This window comes from Pinus tabuliformis, chromosome 5_2 (genome assembly GCF_031772625.1).
Source record: "Pinus tabuliformis cultivar Carrire ecotype Pingquan chromosome 5_2, CPIR1, whole genome shotgun sequence".
In the NCBI taxonomy this organism is placed as follows: Eukaryota; Viridiplantae; Streptophyta; class Pinopsida; order Pinales; family Pinaceae; genus Pinus; species Pinus tabuliformis.
In genome coordinates this window covers 567,714,600-567,741,078 of record NC_142306.1, presented here as the reverse complement: position 1 = coordinate 567,741,078, position 26,479 = coordinate 567,714,600, and positions in this window count along the sequence as shown.

The following is a 26,479-nucleotide window of genomic DNA, read 5'->3' as shown; positions in this document are numbered from 1 at the left end:
CTCGCCGCCTCTCATTCCACCATTGGAATGGTCTTAGTTCAGGAAGATGAATTCGGTACTGAACATGTGATATATTACCTTAGTCGAACTTTAAATCCAACTGAGCTAAAATACTCACATGTGGATAAATTGGCATTGACAGCTGTTCAAGTTGTCCAATGTTTTCGTCACTACATTTTACTACGTAAAACTACAGTAATTTCTGATTGCAACCCTATGATCTACATTTTGACCAAGCAATTGCTAGGGGGAAAGTACTCTAAATGGATTGTCATCCTGCAAGAGTTCGACTTGGAATTTGAAAAATCTAAGTCTAAGAAATCTTTAGTTTTTGCGGAGTTAATGTGTGACTTCCTGCGTGCTGACATGGAAACTGTGGCGAAGGAGCCCATTGCGGATGAATCCTTGTTTCTAATCAGCACTTTAGATCCGTGGTATGGGGATATCATCGTTTATCTCCAGACCCAATCCTTTTGGCCAGAAATTTCAAGGTCAGAACGTCGGAAAATACAATTCTAGTCCCAACAATTCAGGATTATTGGAGATACTCTTTATCGCCGTGGGGCAGACTCTGTTTTTCGACGTTGTTTAACTCACGAGGAAGCTGAAAGGGTTCTAAATGACTTTCACTCTCGAGCGTGTGGCGGTCATATGTCTGGGTATGCCACAACCCAAAAGATATTGCGCGCTGGCTACTTTTGGCCGTCTTTGTTTAAAGATTGTATTAACGCGGTTCGAAAATGCCACAACTGCCAAATTTTTGATCGAAAGATGCGCGCTCCACCTGCTCCTCTCCACCCTATAATTGTCGTTGGTCCTTTTGCCAAATGGGGTATCGATTTTATTACATGTAACCCTCACTCGGTTATGGTCTGGAAGCTGTGTTACCCATTGAATGCGAAATCCCGTCATTGCAAATGGCCATCGAGTTACTTCTAGCCACTTTCGAAGAGGAAAAACATTTATTATACTTGGCTCAATTAGATGAGAATCGACATGATGCTGCATTGGTGATCGAAACTCATGCAAAACGTATGAAAGCTCAGTATGATCGAAATGTGACCCCTCGAAATTTTTCGGAAGGAGATCTAGTCTTATTGTATGATCAAGCTAATGATAAATTAGGCGCTGGAAAATTTGTTCCTATGTGGCATGGTCCCTATGTTGTCAAGCGAAAGCTAGCAAAAGGGGCCTATGTATTGGTAGACTTTGACGGGGACTTTTTAGGTAAACCCAGAAATGGTCTTTACCTGAAGAGGTATTATGCTTAAAAGAATGGGTATGGAGATTTTTAGTTAGGATAGTTTTTCTTTCTAGCTGGTGTGTTTTAGTTTAAAAAGTGTGCTTAGCTTAGAGAGTGATTTTCGTCATTATTCCTGCTGATCTTGGTTTTACTCTTGATATTGCAGATGTCGATGCCTCTCCAAACACACATTGGTTTCGCTGATGGTGCTTGTCGTAATACACGGAACATTTCTTCCACAGCTTGGGTTATCTATTCGCCCTCTGACGAGTTGGTATCTATGCATGGGGTAAGCCTCGATCAAACAACGAACAACATTGCCGAGTATAGTGCAGTGATTGAGTTATTATCTGAATCTATTTCATTTGGGATTCGGAGTTTGATAGTGAGGTTAGATTCTGAACTCGTTGTATTACAACTTAATAGAGTGTATGCCATTAGAAATTCAGCGTTATTGAGATTATTTTTGAGAGTGCGTCTCTTGGAATGTGAATTTGATTATATTGAATATCAGCATATTCCAAGATCTTTAAATACATTAGCAGATGCAATTGCTTCTCAAATGTTAAGTAGACATTTGCAATAATCATACATGTAAATTTAAAAGCATTCCATAACGTGATTTACAAGATAAGCCGGTAATAGTGATATATATATATATATATATATAGGAGTGTGTCAAAAAATACATCGTCCTCGATCATAGGTTGAAAAACACCTTATGATCGGCAAAAATGATAAGTACAAAAAGCAAAAATGTCATATGTGCCTACAATAGCCGATCATCCTATCACTGGTGATGATCTCGATAAGAAACCACTACACGGGCCACTTTGCAAAGGAACCTCCTAAAAGGTCCTGGGACCCCAATCACATGGCACTGAAGTCGACGAGGAATGTCATTTATGCTGGTCTCTGGAATGTCTCCTGTCAAGCGCTCTAGATGACTCTCCAACTCAGCCAAGGTCTTTGCTGATTCGTCCTGTGGGGCTGGCGTGGCTGCAGCTAGTTGTTTCCTCTCGTAAGGCTGGAGAGCGGCTGGTCGCTGTGGACCCACATCTTCATTTGAAACTTTTACTATCAGTTTTGGGACGAGATAAAAACAAAAAAAAAATTAAATAGGAAAATGTTGAAAATGATTTTACCTAAGTCATCCCATTGCTCTCCTGGTGGAAGAGCCATGTCTGGGTCACCACGAAAATCTACCCCAGTGTAAGGGAAGTCCTGAATAGAAAAAACCTAGTTTTCCAACCATTGGAAATACTCAGGTTTGAATCGAACAACCTCTGTCCCCTCGTCTGGATGACGGGCCATAACTGCAACCCATCGCATTAGTTTAGGCTCTCGAGGAAGCCCAACTCCAACAATAAGGTGCTGCGGGACCAACATTGGGACCCTCTCCAGACCAAAGCTCACAACCAAAGCCCCATAACCAAAGGTCTTCAGTTGTTTGTTCTTGGCTCTGGTCAGTTGGCCTTTTACATTGGCCAACACAGCATCGCACCAGTTGAAGATGGTGCCTCGAAAGTAGTCAACCGCCATCCGCATATGGGATCTGGTGGCAATATGTAGTGCGGCACTCCCGCAAAGTCTGGTGACAGTAAACGCGATCACCATGAGTTCAGGACAGGATATGGTTTTAATGTCTATCCCTTTGTCTCTAGCCTGGCTGTTGCAGAACTCTAGCCGGAGGCTATCGACAGACTGGCCACCTGGCCTAGTCTTGAATAGAGTCTGGCTTAGTCCTGAATAGAGTCAAGTTTTCGCCTCTCTTAGGCAAACCGGTCAAAAGTATATGTCTGTCGGCTCAATTTTGAGCTGGTGGCCACCAATGAAGAAGCACTGGTCCTGTATGTTCCACCTGTCTACCAGCCACTATAAGAAATCCACCTGGGCCCTCATGCCAGGTATGGCCCAGAATTTGTACAAGCCGCATGCCTTCAATGCATCGATCGAAGGTTGGTGATTCAACGCGGCAAGATCCACTGTAGAAATTTTGAATAATTTAACACATATTCAATGGAGATTATCCTGATCATGTACTAATGCGGAAAACATACACAATACATAAGCTCCTCTACGTTGATCAAGACTATAACAGCATCAATAACAATAAAACATCAAGAGCATTCACACATTAACACATTATGTATCACGGGGAAAGCATCTCGCTAAAAACCCCACACTATCTGTATATTAATGATTGAGTCATGTAACATTACACAGCATAATACTTCTCACAAGTATCTCCACCTCTGTTACACACAATACAGCTCAGATCTGATCTCCAAATCTCTTCCACTGCTTGCCTGCCTCCACTGCTCAATACCTGCTCAAGAACTGATGAGAATAGCTTCCCAAACTTGTTTTTCACCTGCAAAATAGTCACTCACTCTTTGTGGACGTGAGCAAAGGCTAAAATGTGGGCCAAATACGTGAGCAAACTCATTGGCATACTCAATCCTTTGATTGTGCAAGATCTGGTGCACAACTATAGTCACAACTGATAGCAATCTGATTCTCTACCACCTGTCCTTGTTGAACTGAACATGCACTGACATGCAACTGAGTTAACTGATGTATTCTTTAGTTGTATTATGAGTTAATAATTAGTTTAACAACTCATCATTAGTCTATCTGCAGTTAGACTAACTACAACCAGTTTAACTAAGTTAAACTGAACACAACTCCATCAACTGTACCTCCAGTCCACTAAACTCAACTCACTTGAGTTCTAACTGAAGTCATGCATGCAACAACTCAACTGACTCATAAGAAAAACGAATTTCCTTCTGACAGCTGCATGTGCCACTTCCGTAGCTCAAACTGAAGTGCTCCAAGAGAATAAGATTAAGTTTATAGTCCAAATATTATTGTGAGATAATAATATTTGACTTTTCTATTTTTGACAGCCAGTCTAAAAATAGACTTGATCACTCACACTGTGATCACTCACACTTTCATCAAAAATAGAAGTCCATCTATTTTTCCCAACTTGATCAATCATCCATAAACATAGACATGATCCATATGTCTAAAAATAGACATAGTCTAAAAATAGACTTGCGCCAAAAATAGCCTGCGGGCCCACTTAGTGAAGGCGACTCTTTTCACTAAGCTCCATCATCTTGTTGCAATCTCAACACTCCCTCTCGACAAGATATGGATTATCAGCAACCCCTATCCTACCTCGGTGGTACTCGAATTTGCTCCTGGTGAGAGCCTTCGTCAGAATATCAGCATCCTGATCCTCCGTTGGAATGTACGAAAGTAACATGATCCTCCGCTGCACACAATCTCTGATATGATGGTACCTGATGTCAATATGTTTAGATCTATCATGAAATACAGGATTAGTCGAGAGTTTAATGCAACTCTGGTTATCACAGTAAATCACAGTAGGATCCAAATGAGAACCGAACAAACCAACCAGGATCTTCCTCATCCATATAGCCTCGCATGCAGCCAAACTTGCTGCCATATACTCGGCCTCCGCTGAACTGAGTGCCACAGATCTCTGCTTCCTGCTGTACCAAGAAACTACTGTCGATCCGATACTGAAGACCCCTCCTGATGTGCTCTTTCTGTCTGTTGGGCTCCCTGCCCAATCTGCATCCGTGAAGCCACATAGCTTCACCTCATCCTCCTGTCTGTACCACAAACCATATCCCGATGTGCCTCTCAAGTAGCGCAATACATGCTTGCCCGCCTTCCAGAAGAGCTTGGTAGGCTTAACCATAGCTTGTGAAAGCTCGTTAACTGCATAGCATATATCAGGTCGTGTATTGACCAAATACATCAGCGACCCCACCAACTGTCGATAAACAGTGGCATCCACTTCTTCTCCCGAAGTGGCATCCTCCTTCCTCCAACCTCCAGGAAGAGGAGTATCAACAGGCTTGCAGCCATGCATGTTGAACTTCTCCAGTATCTCCCGAGCATACTTGCCCTGAGAAACAAACAGTCCACCACTGCGCTGCCATATTTCCAATCCTAGGAAATAGTGAAGGAGGCCCAAATCCTTCATCTCAAACTCTGTAGCAAGATCCTTCTTGCATGACAGTATCAACAGCTCATCACCCGTTAGAATCAAATCATCAACATACGGTACAATGATAGGCAACTTACCCTCCACCACAATCTGGTATAGGTTCGGATCCGCCTCGCTCTTGGAGAATCCAAGTCCTGTGAAATAGCTGTCTATTCATGTGTACCAAGCACGTGGTGCTTGCTTCAACCCATACAGCGCTCTCTTGAGCCTGCACACATGCGACTCGCTGCTGAAGACTTCAAAGCCTTCGGGTTGCTCAATGTACACCTCCTCCTCAATGACTCCGTTGAGGAACGCAGTCTTCACATCCATCTGATGAATGTGCCATCCCATCTGCGCTGAGAGAGCAAGAATCGTCCGTATGGAAGAATACCTTGCGACAGGTGCAAAGGTCTCCTCATAATCGATCCCCTCAATCTGTGAAAAGCCTCGGGCAACAAATCTTGCCTTGTACTTCTCCACACTCCCGTCAGCTGCCTGCTTAACTTTGTAGATCCATCTCGAACCCACCACTGATTTCCCTTCCGGTCTAGGAACAATCTCCCATGCACTGTTTCTGACAATAGAATCATACTCTTCCACCATGGCGTCTACCCATGCGGGATCCTCCACAGCTTCCTCGAAAGAGGATGGCTCAGTCACAACACACTTGCTCATAAGAGCCATGTATCCAGTGTACCGATCAGGTGACTGTCTCTTCCTGCGTTGGGCTGTAGGTGGTCCTACAACTTTCTCTGCATCTTGAGCCAGTCGCTCAGCTTCTGTCAAGCGCTTTCGCCCTCTGATGGTTGGCGCTGCATGAGTGGTCTCTTCCACTCCATGAACCTCGTCCTGTGGCTGATCCATGTCCTAAAGCTCATCCTTAGGAACTAATAGCTCCTCATCTGCATGCAAGTGTAGCTCCCTCTCAAGCGAACACTTCATGGCTTTCTCCTCCTGAAATTTTATATCCCGTCGCACAACAGTTTTACCACTGTCTGGCAAATACACACGATAGTTGTGGGGCATATCAGTGTACCCCACAAATATCCCAACCTCTGCAGTCGGCTCCAACTTCTTTCTGGCATCCTTCGTCACATACATGTAAACGTTAGCACCAAAAATCCTCAAATGAGAAAGATCAGGCTTCTTACCAGAATAAGCCTCCTCGGGTGTACTCATGCCAAGTATCCTATGAGGACAACGGTTCTGCACATAAACTGCTGTATTGCATGCTTCCGCCCACAAGTGAAGGGGTAGGCCCTGATCATGCAACATTGCCCGTGCAGCACCCACAATCGTTCTGTTCTTCCGCTCAGCTACCCCGTTCTGCTGTGGGTTATGGGGAGCTATGAGCTCTCTACGAATCCCTTCTGCCTTGCAGAAATCCTTGAACTCGTCCGAGATGTATTCACCACCATTATCGCTCCTAAGAGCCTTCACCTTCTTCCTCGACTCCTTCTCGACCAGTGCTTTGAATTCACAGAACTTTGAATATGTCTCACTCTTCTTCTGCATGAAGAAGATCCAGCACTTACGAGAGAAATCATCAACAAAAATCACATAATACCTGTGTTTTTCTGTCGAAGCAACTGAGAAAGGTCCACACATGTCTGTGTGAATTCTCTCAAGGATCGTCGTGGCGCGACTATCCTTCTCGTGAAAGGTGGCTTTCACAAACTTCCCCAAAGTACACCCCTTGCATTGATCTGACTGCGCAAGTGTGCCTTTAGGAAGCCCTGTAGTGATCTGCTGCAGTATCTTCAAGGCTCCATGGTGAAGGTGACCCAATCTCCTGTGCCACAACTCGCCATCATCCCGGCTCACCAATCCTTCTGCCTTGCCTGCCATTGCTGCGCATCCATCTACATGCAACTGATAAAGGTTCCTCACTCGAACCCCTATCTTCCGGGTCTCACCAGTTGTCTTGCTGCGCAGGAAGGCCTTTCCCTCGCTGAAAACAACATCATACCCCTTGTCTTCTAACATCGCCACTGAGATGAGATTCTTCTTCAATCCTGGAACATGCATGACTTCCTTCAATACAAAGGGTTTACCAGACTCCCTCTCAAAGGAAATGGTACCGATACCGGTCGCACTGTATCTACCATCATCGCCCATCTCGATGTGCACTCCAAGATCTTTTCCTCCAGATCAGAGAACAAATCTCTATCTCCCGTCATGTGAAAAGACGCACCACTGTCCAGAAACCACACTGATCCCATCACACTTGAAACCAAGCATGCGATCAATGAAAAATCAAGCTCAAACTGAGAAGCTAAAGCCTCTCCCCCTGCAGATCCAGCAGCTTGCTTGCTCTTCTTCTTCTGCGGACAATTTGTGGCATAGTGTCCATGCTGGTGACAGTGAAAACACTTCACCTTGGACATATCCTGCTTCTTGCCTTTCGCACCAGACTGAGAAGCTTTCTTGCTCTTCCCTTTCTTTGCTTTGGCAGCCAAAGCACAATTCTCTTCATCAGCTCCCTTTGACGAAGATCCGTCCCTGGTACTCCGCCTGATCTCCTCCTGCACAAGATCTGACCATAGTCTTTCCCATCCTCGCAACTTCTCCCGACCATTGACAGAGTCCTGATAGGAATGCCAACTCTTCGGAAGACCAAGGAGAGCCAAGCTCACCAAGTCCTCATCATCGACAGTAACCCCCACACTTCCCAGCTCATCTCGACACTGAGTGAACTTCGTGAGATACTTGGGAATACTGTCTCCCTTCTCGCATTTGATGTTTCTGAGTTTATCTTTGAGCACCAGCTTCCTCTGATCGCTCTTGCTTTGGAATAATTCTGTTAATGATTTCCACATCAAATATGGAGTAGCCTTTCCATGGAGGCTGGACACAATGTGATCCTTCACGCCCTCCAACAGAATTCTTCGACATTTTGCGATCTTCTTTTGCCAAGCATCAGCTTGAGTAGCATCAGTAGGCTTTGGGATATCCGTATCTATGAATTCCTTCAGCCCGTTATCATCCAATACTGCCTCCATCCTGTCCTTCCATGCAATATAGTTTGAGCTGCCCTCAAGAGCATACTCCAATCGCAATCCGTTGAAAGACATTGCTGCGTTGTCACCAAGAAAACACTGCTGCAAATTCGAATTCCACCAGCAACCAACTCAACTGCTTCCGATCAACCCTCGCTTGATATCCTGTAAAAATCTCTTCTACAAATCAAGCTGCTCCGATACCATGTAGAAACTTTTTCTACAAATCATCTAGCTCTGATACCATGTAGAAATTTTGAATAATTTAACACATATTCAATGGAGATTATCCTGATCATGTACTAATGCGGAAAACATACACAATACATAAGCTCCTCTACGTTGATCAAGAATATAGCAGCATCAATAACAATAAAACATCAAGAGCATTCACACATTAACACAGTATGTATCACGGGGAAAGCATCTCGCTAAAAACCCAACACTATCTGTATATTAATGATTGAGTCATGTAACATTACACAGCATAATACTTCTCACAAGTATCTCCACCTCTGTTACACACAATACAGCTCAGATCTGATCTCCAAATCTCTTCCACTGCTTGCCTGCCTCCACTGCTCAATACCTGCTCAAGAACTGATGAGAATAGCTTCCCAAACTCGTTTTTCACCTGCAAAATAGCCACTCACTCTTTGTGGACGTGAGCAAAGGCTAAAATGTGGGCCAAATACGTGAGCAAACTCATTGGCATACTCAATCCTTTGATTGTGCAAGATCTGGTGCACAACTATAGTCACAACTGATAGCAATCTGATTCTCTACCACCTGTCCCTGTTGAACTGAACATGCACTGACATGCAACTGAGTTAACTGATGTATTCTTTAGTTGTATTATGAGTTAATAATTAGTTTAACAACTCATCATTAGTCTATCTGCAGTTAGACTAACTACAACCAGTTTAACTAAGTTAAACTGAACACAACTCCATCAACTGTACCTCCAGTCCACTAAACTCAACTCACTTGAGTTCTAACTGAAGTCATGCATGCAACAACTCAACTGACTCATAAGAAAAACGAATTTCCTTCTGACAGCTGCATGTGCCACTTCCGTAGCTCAAACTGAAGTGCTCCAAGAGAATAAGATTAAGTTTATAGTCCAAATATTATTGTGAGATAATAATATTTGACTTTTCTATTTTTGACAGCCAGTCTAAAAATAGACTTGATCACTCACACTGTGATCACTCACACTTTCATCAAAAATAGAAGTCCATCTATTTTTCCCAACTTGATCAATCATCCATAAACATAGACATGATCCATATGTCTAAAAATAGACATAGTCTAAAAATAGACTTGCGCCAAAAATAGCCTGCGGGCCCACTTAGTGAAGGCGACTCTTTTCACTAAGCTCCATCATCTTGTTGCAATCTCAACATCCACGTCCTCATGCTCCCGTTCTCGCCAATCTAGCATGATGTACACTCTACATCCAACAAAAAGGCAAATTAGAATGCAAGAAATTAAATTGTTTGGGTCAATTTTGAGAATTTTTGGGTTAAAAACCCTTGTTGCAGGGACCGCACCCTCTGTATTAGAGACAGTGCGTGGGTCCGCACCTTGCCTTCATGGAAGGTGCGGACCCTTGACTTTTTCCGCATTGGGAAAAAGTTGGGGTCCGCGGGCTGCCAGTGTTATGCCTGCAGGCCCTCGCGTGCGGGTTTTTAGCCTAAAAACCCTCTAAAAAATGAAATAAAACCCTAAAACAAAAATTGAAACGGTTGAAATTGAAGAGTAGGATGATGTGGATTACCTGGAGAAGACGACGTTCAATTCCGACGGTTGGATTTTCCGCAATCTTCACGGGAATTTTCTGAACAGAAGCACTATTTTCTCATCCAAATCTTAAACGGTAAAAATGAATTGACGAAAGCCCTTTTTATAAGTTTTTTGAATAAATGAATTGCAAATTTGTTTATGTTTCACTTTAGAAAGGTAATTTTTGCAGCATTTTTATCCATTTCAAACAGGTATGAGTAATGTTTGCATTTTTGTTTAGGATAATGGATTATTCAGGCGAAATATATCATTTTCAACGAAAAAAACATTTAGAGTCACCTTTAAGCTCTTTTCTGACTCCTAAAACATGAAAATATCGCCGAGTTTTTCTTTTTAAACTCGTTAAAACGGAACTAAAAAGACGGTCCACTTACAACTCTTTTCTAACCGTAAAAACATGAAAAGATTGCCGGATTTTTGTCGTTTCAAATTTGATATTGGTTATAAAACGACGTGTCATTGATCGCTTTTTTACTTTTTCGGATTAGGGGCACTAATTACGAAAATTACTGCTTGGTCGTAAATATCAAGAGGTTCTCTCAAGTATTATTTTATACATTTTCAGGCTTGGGAGACACAAATTTACGAAAAGGTCAACCCTGGAGTCTTCTTAAGTTTTTTCAGACTCTCTAAAATTGAAAAATGCCGAGTTTCTCCTATACTGGACTCGTTAATTTCACAGTAAAGGACCTGTTCAATTACAAATAGGAATGAACCACTCCTTCTTAGGGTTTGAATTTAAACTGAGTTGGACTCATCCGAAGGATGAGCTTATAATCAAGCAAATGTTATCCTCCTCAAGCTTGTCAAAAATAAAGAGGTACTTGCCAGAAATGGTGGGGGAAATCCTTTGCCTAACAGTTGATTAAACCACATTGGAAAGTCTTCAGCCGGTTTCTGGGTATTAACTTTGGGTCAATTGTCACCAAACCATCTGTTGTGTCGTTATGTGTTCAAGAGGTCAGTGTCAATAAGCCATTCATCTATAAAATATCTGTCATCCATCTTGACCATTCTTGAGTCAGTCCTTGCAACTAAATTTCTTCAACTTGATCTATGATTTCGTGTTGTGGGCTTGCCTGTGACGGATCGCTTTCTATCGACTTCAGCTCATTATCTAGAAAGATGATCTAGAAATTGTGAGTACCTTGGGATCTGCATGCCTCAATGGCAGGTTTCTTGCCTTTTACGACAGGTTGCATCATTGACCTTCGATCAAAGGATTCCGTGACATGTTTGACATCAACACATCTATTCACATCTCATGGATTGTACTGGGTACTTTGAGAGCCATTGACATCATTGGTGATTTCTCTCACACTTGTTAACAGTTTACATCATTGATTGGTAATCAAGTGGTTCCTACCATGTTCGACTTCAACACATTCATTCGCATGGATAGAATCGTACTGTTTCGGGAAGTAGAAATGAAGACCTTGGATCTAGTTTCCACAATCGAGGCTGCGAGGAATTTTGTATTCATTATATAGTGGACTATTCATAAACAGATGGCTGCGTCCATACTGTGTCCACATGAGTCTATACTTGTGATGTATTACAAGATCATTCCTATATCAGAGCAGTAGTTAGTTTTCTAAGTTAGTTTTGATCTGAGTATGGGAATTCCTACCTCAACGATGATATGATCTCATATATATATCTTGCATTGAATGTTTTTACAGGTTCTGACCGGGCTCTCCACAAGATGATCCTCGAAATGATAAAGTACTTCACTCTTCCTAAATGATAAATGAAATCCTCATCTACTACATACTTCGCACTTTAGGGGGCAATCTGTTACACAAAAATATCGTCACCATGATTATTTGCAGTCAGTATGGGTCTATCATCACTTGTACTGTCCTCCTAAGCAAGTCTCAGACCTCAGCTCTTCAAGTCAAGCTTTGGAAATGAGAGAAAGACATTGAAAATCAACAAAGCTCTGGTTCCGCACTTTCTCTCACTGTTGCCTGCTGTCCTGCACCCGCTGTTCACAAAAGCTGCGGATCTGCCCGCTCTGTCCCTAAAGGAGTGGGTGCGGACCCTTGTGAAAGTCAAAAAGGCGTAAGTTTATTCTAAAAAACTCACTTTGGGTTAATTCTAGATGATTCTAGAAGGAATTTTGATGTGGATTGGTCGCTCTTAGGTGGTTCATGCATCCCAAAAGAGAAGGAGCTAATCCCTTGATGAGAGGAGCTATCCCTTTGAAGGAGGGCTTTATCCCTTTGAAGGAGGACCTAGTAACTTCCCTCCATTACACTATAAATTAAGGCATTGGGCTGGTTGCTAGAGAGGTTAGAAGCTGAACATTTTTGAGGGTAAATGCTGGTGGAATTGAGACTTCCTAGTTAAGCTTGATAGGAGAGATCACATACCTTTTTGGCTTCATTGGGAAGAGAGTGAAACTTGTCAAAGTAGAGGAGACTTCTTGTTGTACCCTGGGAGGAGCTTGTACAACATCAAGGCACAGGTTGTAAAGCTCTTCTTTGATTTGAATTAATACAATCAGATTCATTTTTCTCAACAAATTGTCTTATGTCATTTGTTTCATGAATTCCTTGATCATCATGTTACGTATGCTTTATGATATTGGCTTTTCAGGTGCTATTTAATTTGTTTGCTTTTTTGTGTTTGCAGATTCGCAACAAGGGAGATCATTTGGATCAAAGGAGCGAGGCTTCCACAAACTTGCATTGGACCCAAGGTAGGCCTAAAACACTTGTTTGCCTTTGTTTATAAATGCATATTTAGAGAAAGATAGTTTTTGATTGGCTTGCTTGTCACTAGATATCGTTAGATTCTAGGAAGGTCTATCTTGTCCGCAAGATCGACTCATTCCGTGTGACAAGTTCCAGGGGAGGTCTTCAATAAAGAAATCTTGTGTCAAGTTTTCGAGTAAGGTGGCTCATCCTTTTGCGGTTGGTTATAGTGAAGCAATTACAACTGCCCAGTTGACCAAATTATGCACATGTTCTCTTTATGCTTATAATGCAACCTCTACTTCTTCTCTTTAATTTAAAAAGAGTGGAGGGTGGTCTAGGAAGTCTCTACAACAACATAACTCCTCTGCATTATGCAAGCAATTCTTGGAGAACAAGCAGGCACAATCATCATCCAACTTCTTGGTGAGAGCAAGCATGAAAAATGTTGAATTTTTTATTGGACAAGTGACTGGAGTGGCCTACTATTGATGTGGTTGGGGATAAGGTTGCGGTGTTGGACATGTATACCCAATAGTAATTCTTTTATACAACATATATTCTTTGTTTGTAAACTAGTTGAGAAGGACCAGATGAGAAATAAATAGATTAGTTACTCCAACCTATATGAATGCTTAATTTTATCCTAATAACTATAATATTAATGCCAATAATGACTTTGATAAAATCAATTCTGCGAAGAATTAACAAGCTTCCTTCAATTAAGTAGTAATATTTTCCTAAGTTAAGTAGAGAAGAGATGAAAGGTTGGTTGCTTGATTGTAAATTAAAGGTCATACCTACCCATTAATGGTTTCACCATCCCACTAAAAACTTTCTCCTTTACAGCGTACCCCCCCTGTTATAGCTCCAAATCTCACTCTTGATGTTTGTGATGCTGTACTCATGGCCGAGGGCAACCCCTCCTTCCAGACCTGGTCCAAATACTTAAAAAACAGTGTTTTACTCCCTATACGCGACATTGCCCTGAGCTAAACGTGTGTGTACCCGGGTCTGTCTATACCCAACCCGCTTATATGTCTTAAAACACTTAAAAAAAATCAAATCTCCTTAATTTCGGGCAGAGATCGCAGGTTTTACTTGCTGATTACCTATTAGTGCCCGTGGCCCAACTTTTCCCAATGAATTCCCAACTAAAAAACTACTTTGGGAGAAGTATAAAAAGGCTTCAATGGGAAGGCCTAAGGGAGGAGAGAAGAGAGAGAAAAATCACTCTGTTGAGATTATCCTAGATCAGGTCTGAAGATCCCTGTGCTTCCAGTACTTCCCCCATTACAGGAAAACCTTGTTTCCTTGAGTTATGATGTCTTTTCATTTGTTGAGATATCCTTGAGTGAGTTATGGAAGGAGCTTGTTGAAGGATTGAGATTGGACAAATCTGGAGGACGGTTCCGCTTGGAGCCTACGAAAGGAAGACTCGGGTGAAATCATTCCTTTCTGTACTTTAGTTATTTATAATAAAAGAAACACTTGTATTGTTCCTAATATGAATCTTCTTCACGTTTATGATATCAATGTTATGATTTACAAATGAATGATTATTTCAACTGCATAACTAACTTTCAATATGATATGACGTTGATTTCTTTATGATGTTTAGTCCATATACTACTGTGCTTTCTTGAATTAATTGTTTTGCAGGTTAAAGGAGCAAAAGGAACTTCAAGAGGGTTTGGACCCTAGCTGGATCTTCCAAAATGAAGGACCCCTAGGTGCACCCCTCCTTGCTTAGTTTGTTTATATTAGCATCATGGCTGTGTGGAATGCTTGTTTTTCTTTATAGAGAACCCCCACTCTGCTAGGGTATTAACCCAAGACCCTAGGGGACATTCTCCCTTAACAGAATTGGCAACTCCATTGGGGACAATAGTATTTTTGTTCCTAGTTTGGGTTTGTTCAAGCCAATCAGGGCTCAATTGTTTATTTACTTGCTGTGACTGAGTAGTCTGTTCCTATAGGAACTTGAATTGTAAGTTTGATCAGTTTCTTTAGACTGTTTTTTGTTTTTTCTTGTAATTTGTTATATACGTTGTTTTTCTAGTTTACAGAAGCATACGTACGCATGTTTCCTGAAGTCAACCCGCATATACGTAGGTTTCCTTCGGCTGAATAACATATACACGCAACTGTGCACTAACACAGTTGCGTATACCTTAAATTTTCAAGATTTTTCAAATATTTTTGTTTCTGAAGGTCTGCCTCCTGGTCTGAATCAATCCTAAACAGTGACTTTTTTGTGTCTGTCTTTACTTTTACAGCAAGTATATGATTTCAAACTCTCTCCAATTGTGAGAAGTGTTGGTCTTGTTTTGTTTTGTGGAAAGCGTCATCGTTTTTGTTTAAGTACAGAAGATTTCTTGTTGGGAATCTTGGCTGCTCTGGTCTTCCAGAGCAGAAAGATTGATCTTAATCTTTGTGTCAAATATTGTTTTGGTGACTTTTTTTTTGCATGTCAAAACTACATCTTTGTGACCATCTGCTTTTCCTACTTTCTGAAAGTTGTTGATTGACACTTTCTTGAAAGTTTCCTTTTCGATCTTTTTGGTCTTTGTTGCGAAGCTTTTTGTTGCTGCTTTTGATTGTTAAGAGCATCTTGAAACACATTTTTTTTGTTGAGTTTTCACCCATCTTGTGTTGTTAACTTGCAAAAGTGTTTTGTTGCCTATTCTTCAATCATAAAGTTTCAAGCACTTTTTGAAAAGACATTTTTGTTTTTTCTTTTGAAGAAAACTTCTTGAAAAGTTGGTTTTTCTTTCTTGAACTTTATTTTGATTTAGTTGTTGGACATGTATACCCAATAGAGATGAAAATGAGCATTAGCAACTCATATCCCATCTAAACATTTTAAGTGGCAAATTAGTATTGATAAACAAGTTACTTTCATTTCTTGATTTAGAATAGTCTTAGGTTTTGCATCAGCATGTACTCATTACATTAGGATAAATTTGTGCATCTTTTAGGGCATCCATAGTTTTTTTAATTTTTGTGAGTGTGAAGCTTGAGTAAAAGAAAAGAAAAGAAAATTTGTTGATTTCTTAGAAGTCCCTCTGAACCTAGTAGAAATTTCTTTCATCGAAGAACAAAACGAGTGCATTTGCATATAGTTTGGTTTTTATTAATTTCTTTTGCGTCAAAACACCACAAGTTTCACTTCCACTTATCCCTTGACTTAAAAGAATAGCCCATTTAAAAACAAGCACTAATTAAAATACACTAAAACTTTTTTATAATTGTCAAGTTAGACACACCAACAAGTTTTAGGATATTTTAGGGCCTTGGATTAGGCAAGTGGAGAGAAAACTCTCCAAGGCCATTTAAACTGTCAAACATAGGAGTCTGAATAGTGAGTGCAAATCCAATAGTGTTAGGAAGACCAGGAAAGCTCCGGATCTGGGAGTTAAGCAAGAGGGTTTTCGAAGATAAGGAAGAGAGATACCCCCTCTCCTACTTATCAGATCTTACCTCAAGACTATTCTGCCTAGCTTCTGACACGAGCTAGTGACCTTAGTTGCTTCTCATAGGGATCTACATAGGTGGCTACGGAGGGGAATCTCGTGGCACCTGAGGTTGACGTCGTATCACTCTCAACGGTACTACTGGAGGGTACCCTTGTGAAGCTTGGGGGCTTACACTGGCGCAGGATGTTGTTAGGAGGTCAGCGTAACTTCCTCTATTACCTTCGCTGGTAGGACTAGGCCGTCATTATCCTAGACTATCTTTGGAAGGCACCTTACTTCACTTTTTTGTATTTTGGTGTCCGGTCCTCATCACCCGGAGTAGAAATACTTGAAAGCTATTTGACTGGCTGATATCTTTTAGGGACTTTTTAGTGTGTGCTCTGTGCTCTTAGTTGGCCTAGCTTTCATCTTTTCTTGAGTCTTTAATAAGAGCTTAATAAAAAATTCAAAGTGGCTGACCGATCGCCTAGACGGTCTTGAAGACTTTGTGGTCTTTCACCACCAAGTTTAGAGCCTTCTCCTAGAAGGTGCAGAGGTAATACTGTTGGTCGGTTCCATTCCGCAGCAGCTGACGCATCGGGGATTGATCCTCCCCTCAAGGGCATTAGTGTTCAGGATAGGCCTGGTACTTCCGTAGAACAAGAGAGGAGCACTCCAGTTCTTTCTCGAGTTCTCTTTCAATCAGAAGATAACATAGAGGTAGAAGAAATCTCAGAGTTTTCAGCGGCTCCGAATTCTGCTCTACCTTCTAGCCATCTAAACGTATTAAAATACGTTGGGACTTTGATGCATAGACCATCAAGTCCAGGTCATATTACGCACTTACCATCGATGACCACTACTGGGAGCATGGCTTCTACTACAAGTGCTACAACTATGCAGACTCCAACATCTGTACAAGGGGGAGGAACTATTTCCATCCCCTCTACATCTTTATTTGGGTCTTTTGCTAGCACATATTTAGTTGGGTCTACATCCATTCCTTCTACGAGTGGAAATTCCCAAGCCAATGCTTTTAGTTTTGGGTTTTTCCCATTTGGCACCCATTCATAGGGTATTCCGTCAGTTCCTTTCAGTGCCTCCACATCCATGATGGGTGGGTCGGCTTCATTCCAGGGTTTTCCTTTTGGAAGTGGTCATATACCACATTCCAACCCGACGATAGGATCTATGCCTTTTTCCGCTATAGGACAAAGCAACAATCCCTTTCAAGGTTTGACTAACCCTGCGGTTAGTGGCATGGGAACTGGGAATCTATTTTTTGGCCAACAAGGGAATAGGCCGTACTCCACAGTTAGTGTGTTTCGAAGTATTCCTCCCTTAGCTTCTGCTTGGAATCCTTATCAGGGGTTATCAACTCCTTATAATCCTTTAGGAGGAAGCTTCACCGATTATGGAGGCTTTTCGGCCGAAATTGGTCAAACTCCGAGTTTTGCTGGATCACGAGGGCTACCTTTTGGTTCAGCTGGTTTTGTGGGTAACTTCAAGCAGCCTGGTGCCTTCCAAAATCTAGGCCAATATTTTTAGAACTTTGGGAGTTTCGCCCAGTCTGGGTGAAATCCCTAAGGTCCTCCTAGGCTTCCTTTTTTGGCAACGTTGAATTTGCCAGATCTCATGAAATTAACAAACGATCCAATCAAATACAATTTGGCCTAGCCTCCGGTCCCAACCTGTTTGGTCCCTATAATACTAGTGATCACCCCATTACTATTATAATTACACCCCTTATTTATATTGTTGTGCCCCTATTACCCCCATATTGTTATTTCTGTGCCCCATAGAATCCATCTATTGTTATTTTTGTGGCTTTATATTATTATTGTTAGGTCGGCTGGATTATATTGTGACTCCTTAGACTCCTATATATAGAAAGGAGGTTTTGTCATTTGTATCATCCAAGAATTGTTCATTTATGTAATGTAAAGGAGGTTGCCCCCTCGAAGACGCTGAATTCTAAGGCGTTGATCTATATTTTCTATCTTTTCTTGAGCTGGTTTCATAACATTTGGTATCAAAGCTTTGGATTCTAGGGCTTCGCTGCTCCAAACAGGTCATCGTGGCATTTTCGCTATAACTTTTTTTCTGTGACGTTTCAGAAGTCGCAAAAAAAACCATTTGAGAAGAAATCGCGCTGAACCTTGGGTCCGAATTTCAGAGCTTTTTGCGTGATATTTGCGGAGATATGATCTGACGAAGTTGGTCTTTTTGCAGACTCCTGAATTACATTCAAAACAGGTGACCTGGGGAAAATCGTCATAACTTTCTCTCTGGGGATCAGATTGAAATTTCGTAAGAAGGTATAGAAAGAGGACAGACTGTAGTTTCGTGTATGTGTGTTTCAGATTCAAAGGTTGAAAGAGTGACTCGTGGCACGTCGTACAAATTCGCTCTACTGAACCAGTCTAAAAGCAAGTCACTGTGGGAGATTTCACATAACTCTTCCTTAGAGAATCCAATTTGGCTCAGACTTGTGGCATTGGAAAGAGGACGCAGAAGGCTACTACAGGTAGCAATTTCAGAACTGGATGATCTGAAATTACAGAGATACATCAGATTCAATATCAGGCTTCTATAAAGTGAAAAAAGGTGTGTAGTTTTTTTTTTAAATTTTTGTGTAAGCTTGGTTTAACGGAATTCAAAGGGCATAATAAAGAATTATTATCGGTAACTGATGCCCCGAGGAAAGAAAATGCAAACACCTAGTAAGGAACCTGAAAGCTCTAGCATGACTCATGAAGAAGAGGAAGAAATGCTACATGATATATCAAAATTACAAGAACAAGTGCAACAAATGTCACGCTCACAAAAGCTAACAGAAGCTAAGATAAGTGACGTGGAATCTAAGATAAAGGGCATGGAAGCTAAGATGGATGATTCAAAGACAGATTTGAAGAGAGACATGGCAGATTTGAAGATAGATTTGAAGACAGACATGGAAGAATTGAAGAAGTTGCTACAAGAAAGGGTCACTAATGGTGAAAAGGTAGTAAAGGAAACTCATGATGAGAACAAAAGAAATGTTAATCATGATTCCATAGACGCTAATGTTGGATCGAAGAATCACCATATTCCAAAAATCGATATGAGGAAGTTTGATGGCAAGGATCCCGCCACATGGATATTACAGATGGAGCAATTCTTCGATCTCAATAATGTGCAAAACACACAAAAGGTACGTATGGCAACTGTATATTTGGAACCAAATCAGTTTGTATGGTATCAATGGCTTTGCTCTCGTAAACAATTTATCACTTGAGCAATTTTTACGGAAGAATTGATAGCACATTATGAAGATACAAAAAGCAACACTTTTTTTAGCCAATTGATAAGTCTCAAACAAAAGGGTTCAGTAATGGAGCACATTGAGGAGTTCCAAAAATTGAACATAAGGGTAAAAGATATTCCAGAGGAGCATAGGATTGATGTGTTCATAGGGTCTTTAAAGGATAATATCCAACATGATGTTCGTGTCATGCGGAAAGAGTCAATTTTGCGGACAAAACTGACCTCCCTAGAAGCTAAGGCTTTCTAGTGACAAACAAAACAATCAAGCACTATCTTTCCCTAAATATGCATTTAAAATACAAGCAACCAGGTGTTTAAAGCATACCTTTAGTCCAATGCTGTTTGTAGCAGCCAAGCCTCTCCGATCCAGATGAACTCCTCCTTATCTTTGAAACCTACATTCACTAACAAGCAAACGATTACATAGCACCTGAATAACTCATATAATAAAACATATTCATTATAAAGACCAAGGAGTATATGAAACAAATTATATATAACAACTTGTTGAGAAAATGAATTTAATTGCATTAATTGGAAACAAAAGAGACCATTACAACCAGTGCCTTGGTGTTGTGCACGTCCCTCCCAGGGTCCAGCAAGAGTTCTCCTTTACTTTGATCAGCTCACCCACTTCCAAATGAAGCTAAGAAAGGATGGGAATCTCTCCTCTCAGGCTCTATAAGGGAGTCCTAATTTCAGCAGCATCTACCCTTAGGAATGTTCAGCTTTCAACCTCCCCTCCCTCTAGCCCAATGCCTGTATTTATAATGCTTTGGAGGAAGTTAATCAGGTCCACCATCAATGGGATAAGCCCCTCTTTCAATGGGATAGCTCCCCTCTTGATGGGATAAGTTCCTCTTTCATAGGGATGCATGAACCATCTGGAGGCACTCAATACACGTTAAAGCATCTTCTAGAATGCTCTAGATTCGACCACAAGTAACTTTTTGAAGTAAAACTCTCGCCTTTTGACCTTTACAGGAGTACGCACCCACCCCTTTACAGACAGAGCGTACAAGTACGCAGGTATTGTGAACTTGAGGTGCGTACACACAGGTAAGGTTAAGAGAAACTGCGTAACCAGAGTTAATTGACTTTTAAGGACTTTCTCTCTTTCTTGGAGTTTGACATGAGGAGCAGAGGAATAAGACTTGCCAAGGAGGACAGTATGACGGTTGATGGAGCCATACTAACTGCAAATAGTCATGGTGACAAATTTTAGTGTAACAGATTGCCCCCTAAAGTGCGAAGCCTGTAGTAGATTAGGGTTTCATATCATCTAGGAAGGGTGAAGCACTTTATCATTTCAAGGATTATCTTGTGGAGAGCCCAGTCGGAACCTGCAAATATTCAACACAAAATACATATATAAGATCATATCATTGCTGAGGTAGGCATTCCCATACTCAGATTGAAAACTTTAACTAACAAACTAACTACTGCTCTGATATAGGAATGATTTCGCAGTACATCATAATCATAGACTCATGTAGACACAGTATGGACGCAGCCATCTGTTTATGATTAGTCTACTATATAATGAATACAAAACTCCTCGCAGCCTGGATGGTGGAAACTAGATCCAGGGTCTTCATTTCTACTTCCCGAAATAGTACGATTCTATCCATGCGAATAAATGAGTTGATGTCGAACATGGTAAAAACCACTTGATTACCAGTCGATGATGTAAACTGTTAACAAGTGTGAGAGAGACCACCAGTGATGTCAATGGTTCTCAAAGTACCCAATACAATCCATGAGATGTGAATGAATGTGTTGATGTCGAACATGTCATGGAATCCTTCGATCGAGAGTCAATGATGTAAACCGTCGTCAAAGGCGAGAAACCTGCCATTGATGCATGCAGATTTCAAGGTACTGACGATTTCTAGGTCATCTTTCTAGATAATGTGCTGATGTCGATAGAAAGTGACCCGTTGCAGGCAAGCCCACAACACGAAATCATAGATCAAGTTGAAGAAATGTAGCTGTAAGGACTGACTCAGGGATGGTCAAGATGGATGACAAGTATTTTGCAGATGAATGGTTTATTTGCAGTAACCTTTTGAACACATAACGACACGACAGATGGCTTGGTGACAATTGACCCAAAGTTAATACCCGGAACCAGCTGAAGATTTTGAATGTGGTTTGATCAACTGTTAGGCAAAGGATTTCCCAACCCAGGTGAATGAAAAGTGTCGGGTTCAAGAGTGGTGATAAGGTTTTTCTGAGACAAAGGATAACAAATAGGCTCATTTTCCTCTCTTTTCCCCCACCATTTCTGGCAAGTGTTATCACCCCAAGAAACTCACCTAGGTTGTAAATCGGTGATGCTCAGGAACATTAAAAATTCAACAGTTTTGTTGGATAAAATGATGGATAAATGGATGATGTGCAGCACCTTTAAGCCAAATAACCACTCCTACTATGATTTACCCCAGGCATGGGTGAAGACCCCCAAACTGCAAGGCTTTCAACCACCAACTACTCACAGTTTAAGGTAAAAGTGATAATGGAGAAGACCGATTGCACCAGCAGATGCACAGAGCTCTGTGATGGCCAGCTGCAATCAGTTATAGGATCTGCACGACTTATTATTCAATAGATAGTGAGGATGACAACTCTCTGCTATTTGAACAACAACAACCTGCAAACAATTTCAATGAGCCACAAAGTCATAATATAGAGGTGGGATGACAGCCCCTCTGATATCAAACATTCACAGCACATCAATGAATGCAAGCAGGCATAGCCTAGAACAAGAAGCAGAAGTGAAAAGTGAGCAGGTGACAACAAAAGAAGCTTTTATTAATGGAAATCAAGACCAAAAGCTGCAGGTCTCATAGTATTAACAGTCTCCAGAAGTTAAAAGGCTACAATAAGCTCTCATTCATCAAACACTCATCATCCATTACATCTCTGTTTTGGGTATATATAGAGTTTGTTTACAAAATTGCTCTGCTGGTTATGCGTGCAGGAATCAATAAATGAGGGCCAACAACATTTACATTCAGGAATGGGCCTTTGATACGAATCTGGCTGTGCTGTAAATGGATTTGCCTCCCTCTGGCTCTCTGCGGTCCTTCTTTGGGCAGGTGGAATGAAATATGGGTAACACCCATAACCACTGAATGCTTTGATTTGATCGGCGGTGTCCTGCTCCTCCTTGGCCATACTGTTGATTAAATGCTGCTGTTGAATCATTGAACGGCTCCAATATGACTGCTTGGCTTGGCAACAATGAAACACTGCTACACTACTCATTCCCGCCCACAATGCTTCATCTGGACTTGAAAGTTTCAACTACGAGTCAATCGTGACTGATAAATATTGATCTGTCTGAGGCACGTCTTGCTTCCTGTTAGGCCATACTGTCAATTGAAGGCAGCTGCCTACTGCGCTGTACTGCTGCATGCTTGCATTAATTATTTCCGCGCCGCTGAGAAATAACGCCCACCTTGCTATTTTTTTAAATATTAAAGGCCCACACATATATCTCTTCTATGAGGTCCGCCTCTTTGGTTGCAATGCATCTTTAAACAGGCCAAATGTTTGAAAATACACGTAAGACTGCCTCAAAACCATGAACAATTACTTCGGCGGATTTGAAATTTTATGAGAAATGATTCATAACATTGTCGGATCCGACCCATCGGATCGGAGGCATGCCTTATATTAAAGCCCCGCCCCTTTGGTTTTGTCGATAGCGAAAACACCGCGGACCCGATAATTCATCAAAAACCACTTATAATGCCCTTGGGTCCGGCCTATCAGGTCGGAACATAACCATGGTAAAGGCCATGCCCGCTTTGACAGTCGCGACAGCGAAATACCGATGCGAAAACAGTAAACACTGCGGACCCGAAATACTATAGAACACAACGTTGTATGGCCGTCGGGTCCGGCCAATCGGCGGTCATTCATATATGCAAAGGCCATGCTCCTATTGAACCGCCCGATAGCGACACGCCGACGCGATGTCGGCGATCGCTCATCGGCGATGCCACATCATTGTCACTGCCGCTGCCACTTCCATCCTGCCGATGCGATCTGCCGACGCGAAATAATCCACCGATCTGCCTCCTCCAATTTCGACCCGCCGATGCGATCTGGACCGTTTATCGGCCGGATCGAACGGTTGTCGCTCATTTGAACTGCTAGGACTGCAAATTTGAATTTTGCTTGTTTTGGAGTGTTTTAGGCCTCCCGATAGATCATTTCCGCCTTCCCTAGGGATTTCCTTTGCGATAGCTTTGATCGGTGGAGGGCCATTAACCAAACTTTGAAGACCTGAACAGCATGCATGGATTCTTTTGGGCATAATCAAGCAAACCAAGCCTGTCTCCGACCATATGGAATCCTTGCTTAGTAGCAGAGCTAACATTGGCTCCTTCTGGGGATGAGATCCTCCCTGTGAGGTCTCAAGAACCTGCAGATCAATGCCTTTCCAGCGACAAACAAATTAGCCAAAATTCCTAGTGTTCCATTGGGCATGGAGTCTATTACAGCTATACTAAAAAACTAATAAAAGCAGACTATTTACAACTTTTAAGGCCAAAAGGCCTTAAATCACATAGTTCTTCAGAAACCACCCATTAACTGGGCCATCAAAGACTGGTTCTCCTCCCATACTTTTCAATATGAAGATATTGTTCCCTTGAATCTGTGAAATGATGAAAGGGCCTGTCCAGAGAGCATCAAACTTCCCATGATTGCCTTTCTTTTCTTTAAAAGAATCCCATTTCATGACCAAATCCCCAACCTGGAAATTGTTTCTTTTTGTCTTCTTGTCAAAGGCTTCCTTGATCTTTTGCTGATGCGCTGTGGCTTTTTCAATCAGCTGTTCTCTGGTCTGATATAATTCTGTTAAATCAGTGATTCTGTTGGCCATCTCATCTTCTTCGTTTTGTGTTGTTTGGAGCAGCTTTGCCACAGGGAGGGTAAGTTGAATGGGAAAAACAGCATCAATACCATATACCAGCTTGAAGGGAGAGCAGCCTGTAGATCTCTTAATGGTCACTCTGTCCGCCCAAAGTGCATACTTTAGCTTGGCATCCCAATTCTTCTTATTTTCCTCTAACAGCTTCTTTATAATCTTGATCAGACTTTTATTAGAGGACTCTGCTAGACCATTCCCTTGGGGGTAATAGGAGGTGGAATGAACAAGTTTAATGCCCATTGAATCACACATTTCCACCAACTCTTTTGCCTTGAAGGCTGCTGCGTTATGTGTTATAAGCTTAAGTGGACAACCAAATCTGCTGAAAATGTTTTCTGATAAAAATTTCATTACCACATTATGATTAGCCTTCCTTGTTGGGATTGCTTCAATCCATTTTGTAAAATAATCAGTGGCAACTAATATCCACCTGTGCTGGCCACTGGAATGTGGGTTGATTTCACCAATGAAATCCAAGCCCCACTGCTGAAAAGGTCCTTTTGCAATGATTGGCTTTAGGGGCAGGGATTTCAACTACTGCTTACCTTCAAATCTCTGGCACTTGTCACAAGATTTAACAAAAGAAAATACATCAGAAAATAAAGAGGGCCAATAATACCCGGCTCTGAGAATCTTTTGGGCCGTAGTTCTCCAATAATGATGTCCTCCACACATGCTGTCATGGAACTGTTGCATAACCTCTATTGACTGCTGTTTATCCAGGCATCTTAAAAGCACTCTAGATGGATCCTTCCAATAAAGCAAGCTACCATTGATGCAATATTTGGTTGCTTTGAGCTTTAGCGTTCTTGCTTGACTTTGAGAAATTTCTGAAGGAACTTCTAGCTTTAGCAGGAAATTAATTATTGCAGCATACCAGCTACACGAAGCTAGGTTTTCTGCCACTGATTGTCCTCTTTGCATTTCAGCTGTTTCATGCTCTTCGATTAGACCATTTTCTGCTACATTGAACAAGAAATCAATGTCCAAAGAGTTGCAATTTTCTTCAGCCAACAGTTTAGCCAGTCCCTGACCTCTTACCAGCTTGGTGGGCTTCAGCTCTATGTTGAATTCTATTATTTTTGCAATCCACTTCGCTCTTTTTCCATCAGCATCAGGCTGCGTTAAAACATCCTTTATTGTAGCAGAAGGCACATATGCAACTATTTTCGAATGCAAGATGTAAACTCTGAAAGCCTTCAAAGATTTGATAAGAGCATAAGCCTGCTTTTCAATAATATCATACCTTAGTTCAGCATCCCTCAGATTCTTGCTGAAAAAGGCAACTGGATGCTCTTGACCTGCTTCATCTTGCTGCAACAGGATAGCTGCAATGGTATCCTTAGAGGCAAATGAGAATAGATGAAACTCCTTGCTATAATCAGGGCTTATTAAAGTAGGAGATTCTACAATAGCCATCTTAATGGACTCAAAAGATTTTCTGGCCAAATCAGTCCACTTTACCTCTGCTCCCTTTTTTAACATGGAGGTTATATGCTTAACCAGCTCTGCAAAATTAGGAATGAACCTCCTTACAAAGTTAATTTTGCCTAGAAAAGACTGTATGTCCTTCTTTGATCTTGGAAGAGTCAAGGACTGAATTGCTTTGACTCTTTCTGGGTCAATCTGAACACCTGCAGCAGACACTACATGTCCCAACAGTTTGCCTTCTTTTAAAGCGAATTGGGATTTTTTTGGATTGAGTGAAATCCCAAACCTTCTGCACTTCAAAAACACCTTTCTTAGATGCTGTAAATGATCATGGTGGCTGCCAGAATAAACAGTTATGTCATCAAGATATATCAGCACGAATTTGTCCTTTTCGCCCACAAAAGCAATATCCATAGCGCGCTGAAAGGTGGCTCCAGCATTCATCAGCCCAAATGGCATTTTTGCATACATGAATGTGCCCCAAGGCGTGGTAAATGTTGTTTTCTCTTGATCATCGGGATGCACAGCGATTTGATTGAAGCCTGAAAACCCATCTATG